This window comes from Gavialis gangeticus, unplaced genomic scaffold (genome assembly GCF_001723915.1).
Source record: "Gavialis gangeticus isolate Ggan-Ray unplaced genomic scaffold, GavGan_comp1, whole genome shotgun sequence".
Taxonomy (NCBI): domain Eukaryota; kingdom Metazoa; phylum Chordata; order Crocodylia; family Gavialidae; genus Gavialis; species Gavialis gangeticus.
In genome coordinates this window covers 1,254,931-1,260,104 of record NW_017729027.1, presented here as the reverse complement: position 1 = coordinate 1,260,104, position 5,174 = coordinate 1,254,931, and the positions used below count along the sequence as shown (strand labels likewise).

The window sequence follows — 5,174 nt, the reverse complement described above, 5'->3', positions numbered from 1 at the left end:
TGGGGCAGGGCTGGGGAAGATGGTTGGAGGCTGAGGGAGCAGGGCTGCTGCCAGCCCCAAGCGGCACATTGTAGCTGGGAGCAGGGCCAGGGAGTGAGGGCAGGGGTGCCCCTCTGTGGGGGCCTTTGTGGGCAAGTGATACAGGCAGGCAGCGTGGTGGTGCCCACCATGTGCGGGCCGCATACATGCCACCTATCTGGGGGAGGGGGGGTTGGGAGGCTGGCATGCGGCCGGAGCAGAGCTCCATGGCCAACTCTGCAGTGAGGGCAAGGGATGAGGGCATGGCAGGGGGGCGGGGGCTTGGGCTTGCACGCAGCAGCCACTGCCACTTACTTGGAGGCCTGTGGTGACGGTGACTGCCACTACCTCCAAAACTTCCCCACTGCTGCCACAGAGCTCTGCCCAGAGCTCTGCAGCCAGCCACCGGGTGGCAGCATGGTGGTAGCTGGGCGGAACGCAGCCATCCCCACCACCACCCTGCTCTGCACCACTGGCTGTACAGCTCCAAGCACGGCTCCACGGCAGCAGCAGGAGCTTGTGTAGGCAGTGGCAGTCACCGCTGGCACAGGCAGCCGCTGCCACTTGCCTGTGAGGCTGCATGTGCCAGGGGTGAAGGCCACTGCGTAGAAAACCTCCTGCTACTGCCACGGAGCCATGCTCGGAGCTATGTGGGCAGCGGCGCAGCGTGGTGGTGGGGCTGGGAATGGCTGAGTGCCACACAGCCGCCACCACCACCCCGCACTGCATCGCTGCCGTTGGCTGCACAGCTCCGAGCACGGCTCCACAACAGCAACAGCAGGTTTTGTATGCAGTGGCCATCACTGCTGGCACGGGCAGCCCCACAGGCAAGCGGCAGCCGCCGCCTGTGCCAGTGGTGATGGCCACTGAGTACAAAACCTCCCGCTGCCGCCATGGAGCCATGCCTCGAACTGTGCAGCCAGCAGCAGCAGCGCAGGGCAGTGGTGGCCGAGTGGCACACAGCCATTCCTAGCACCACCACCCTGCGCTGCTGCTGCCAGCCACACAGCTCTGAGCATGGCTCCACAGTGGCAGCAGGAGGTTTTGGAGGCAGCGGCCATCATTGCCATCACAGGCCTCCAGGCAAGTGACAGCGCCGTGTGCAAGCCCAAGCCCCCCCATCCCTCGCCCTGGCTGCAGCATCAGCCACGGAGCCGTGCTCCGGCCACATACCAGCCTCTCTCTCCCCCTCCCCTGGCTGGGCAGCATGCATATGGCCTATACATAGCGGGTACTACCACACTGTGCTGGGCATCGCTTTCCCACAAAGCCCCCACAGAGGGGCACCCCTGCCCTCACCCTCTGGCCCTGCCCCCAGCTGCGATGTGCTGCCTGGGGCCAACAGCACCCCCGCTCCTTCAGCCCCCAACTATCTTCCCCAGCCCTGCCCCATAGCCCCACTTACCTCCATGCTCCAGGGACGAAGGGCAAGTCTGAACCTGAGCCCGGCCTTGGCTGCCTCAGAGGCTCAGGCTCCATCCTCCCCACTCTCCCTCCCTGGGGGTTTCCCGCCCTTTTTGCAATTGGCTCCTGCAGGCTGGAGCTGTGCCAGTCTACAAGAGCTCTTTGCAAAGGTGGAGAATCCATAGATTTCTCTGCTAAAAAGAGAAATCTGCATTTTCTCCAAGAAAAACAGGAAATCCGTGGTTTTCTCCTTTTTCCGTGGGAAATGGAAAGCCGGGATCCCTGATGAACACTAATCTGACATAAGCTGCAGAAAGACAAACACCTGTGGCAGAACACTGACCTCCCTGGATGCTCCATTGCTGACCTCAGGACTGTTGCTCTTAGACAGAAAAAAACTGGTTTCAATGGGAAACTGTGGAACAAGACATCGTCCACAAACTAAACTGTATTAAGTATGGTTCAAACAGGGACTATGATTCTTATCCCATAACTCAGATTATCTTTTATGACACCTTTTTTCTTATGGGTTTTTTGCCTGTATACCTCTCATAGCACCCCTCATCCCCCCACTTTCCTTCCTACTGTATTCTAATCACTCACTACACTTTATACTCTGCTCTATGCTGTCCTTTCACAGCATCTGATGAAGTCAATTTGGGAGTCACAGAAGCTTGTGTGCTGTCCTCTCTCTTCCCCCACCCATATATCTTATTTAGTTAGTCAATAAAGGGGCATATATCCACCTTGCTTTCTGACTGACTTCAGACTACCATGGTAAACTACCTCTCTCTTCTCTCAGTTGCCTCCCAGGCTTCAGGTGCAGCAGCTTGTATCGACATCTGTATTCTGGTTCATGGTTTGTCTGACAGCCCATTACTCACAGTACTTAAGCGCAACACTCCACAGCACTGCTTCCAAACACAATTAACCTCTTCTTTCCCCATGTACACATTAGTCAGGGAAACTGAGGCATGCAGCATCACACACACATTTATACCATAAATAGCAAGACAAAAGGATAGTTTGTCATAGAAAATTTCAAGTGCCCATGTATAAAACGCCCAAATAAAACAATGTGGATTATAAACTTCATTGCTGAACAAGAAAGGTTTCTACACCTCCCTGTCTGCCATCTGACACCACCAGGAAAGAAACCCTGCTCAATCTACACAACAAAGAGCAAGCTCACAGAGGGACTCTCATGGACCCAAAGGACAGTTTTCCAGCTTCTACTTCCTCTGCAAAAATGAAGTTTATTTCCTACATATGGGGACTTTTTATCATCTTGAACTTTCCCTGAGCCTGATGAAGGGTGCATGAACCTGGAAGCTTGCAGAAAAAAAGATTTTTTTTGCAATTTCTCAGTTGGTCTAATAAAAGGTATCATTTTGGAACCAAGAGTTCTAGATTTCTGCATTTCAAATAAAACAATGTTTTTTGGTTGTAGCCATGTTTGTCTAAGAACACAGGCAGGCAAACTTCTTTGGGTACATGTGATATCTTTTATTAGACCAACTGAGTACTACTACTCAGCTGGTCTAATAAAAGATATCAAGTCTACCCTAAGGAGTACTAGTACTCAGCTGGTCTAATAAAAGATGTCACATCTACCCTAAGAAGCTATCCTACCAAATAAAACAATGAGACAAAGCTTAAGGAACCAATATCTCCACCCTTGCAGTTTCTGTTCTTGAAACACCTAGTTTTAGAGCACATGAAAAAATATGCTATTTTTAATGTAGTCGTTTTAAATGAAGCAAAATTGTTAATTCAACAATGGCAGCTGTGCCACTAAGTGATACTGACAATATATGAAAGGTTAACCACCACAAGGAAAATATTCACCCTTTGGCATTTACTAAGTTTTAGAAAGGCAGATTTCAATAATATTAGGATATATAGTCAACATCAAGATAAAGTAACCTCCTTTAGGTGTACGCCAATAGAGATTTTTGTGGCCGATACCAACAGCCGATTTCTAAGGAAGCATATTGGCCAATACCATGATCCGTACTGCCATAAGAGAGGCATCCTGGGACAAGATGGTCTTCATCTCTCTTCTAAAAGTAAGAGTCTGTTCTCTTATAGGTTGGCTGATCTCCTCCAAAGGGCTTTAAACTAGGTTTGTTGGGAGACGGGGAAGCAGAGGATAAGGAGCCTAGGATCAGCAAGGCACAAGCAATGCACTGGATCAGCCCAGGTAAGCACTAAGGGGCCCGACAGACATCAGGACAAGGGGGTACACCAAAGGCACCCATCGGGGGTTTAAATGTCTCTACATTAATGCTGGGAGCATGGGGAACAAGCAGGAGGAACTGGCATTGCGGCTTGCAAGCAACAACTTCAACCTGGTTGGACTAACTGAAACCCGGTGGGACCCTACGCATGATTGGGCAGTAGGCATTGAGGGTTACAGGTTGTACAGATGGGATAAAGTGGGGAAAAAAAAGGGGGGCGTGTTGCTCTCTATGTTAAACAATATGCATCCTCTATAATCAAGATGGGAACAGGGGAGGGCCAAATCGAGGTACTGTGGGTCAAGATACAAGGAGATTGGGAAGAAAGGCACTTGGTAGTGGGGGTCTACTATAGACCACCACACTAGAAGGATGAGCTTGACCTGGAATTCTCCAGGCAGCTCTCAGAGGCCCACAGGACAAGCAGATCTCAGAAGCCATATGGTTGTCATGGGTGACCTAAATTACCCTGACATCTGCTGGGAGGAGCAGTCAGCCAGATCTAACGGCTCATGTAAGTTCTTAACTGGCATACAGGACCTCCACCTAACACAGGAGGTATACAATCCCACTAGGGGAAATGCCTTGCTGGACTTGGTGTTAGCTACAGGAGATGACCTGGTGGGGAATCTGCAGGTACAAGGTAACCTAGGGGATAGTGGCCATTGACTGAATTCACTATCCGGCAAAGGGTGGGTAAACTAACCAACAGGGCTGAAGTGCTAGACTTCAGAAAAGCTAACTTCAGTGTACTCAGGAGATTAGTTAGTGAGGCATTAAAGCTCAAGAGCATTGGCGATATGGCAGTCCAGGAAGGGTGGTCGTTCCTCAAGGGAGCAATCCTACAGGCGTAGGAGACAATCCCATTACCCATAAAAGGAGGCAACGGGGCCAAGAAGCCTCTTGGCTGAACAGGGAAGTCCAGGAAAGCTCAAAGGCAAAGAAAGAGGTATACAGACTGTGGAAACAGGGAGTAGCTATCAAAGAGGAGTATATCTCCCTGGCTCGCACTTGCAAGGAATAAGTTAGGAAGGCCAAAGCAGGATTAGAACTTAGGCTGGCGACAAAAATTAAGGACAACAAAAAGTCCTTCTTCAGGTATACAGGAAGCAAAAGGAAAGCATAGGGTAGCGTAAGACTCCTACAGGACAAACTAGGGCAATTGGTGACAGAGAGGGGGGACAAAGCTGAGCTCTTCAATGAGTTCTTTGCATCTGTATTCCTAGACACAGACCAAAACAAATCTCCCATTTGGATCAGACAGACACAGGAGGGACACCAGCCCATCAACTGTTAGCGCAGACATAGTGAAAGGGCACATGGAGGGGCTGGATGTGTTCAAATCAGTGGGCCCAGATGAATTTCATCCAAGGGTGCTGAAGAAATTGGCCAGTGTCATGGCAGAGCCGCTGGCACATCTGTTCAAGCATTCATGGTGCTCCAGTCACGTCCCAAAGGGCTGGAAAAGAGCCTATGTGGTCCCTATTTTCAAGAAGGGGAGGAAGGAGGAAC

At 50.7% G+C, this 5,174-nt stretch overlaps 1 long non-coding RNA gene across 1 annotated transcript in view; it reads left to right on the top strand.

Moving 5' to 3' along the window:
• The window catches only part of LOC109299875, an 18,990-nt gene extending 16,266 nt beyond the window's left edge, over positions 1-2,724 (top strand). The window contains exon 3 of the long non-coding RNA XR_002098042.1: positions 2,639-2,724. This is a non-coding gene — a long non-coding RNA (uncharacterized LOC109299875). The remainder of the gene's footprint in view (positions 1-2,638) is intronic.
• The last annotated feature ends 2,450 nt before the right edge of the window (positions 2,725-5,174 follow it).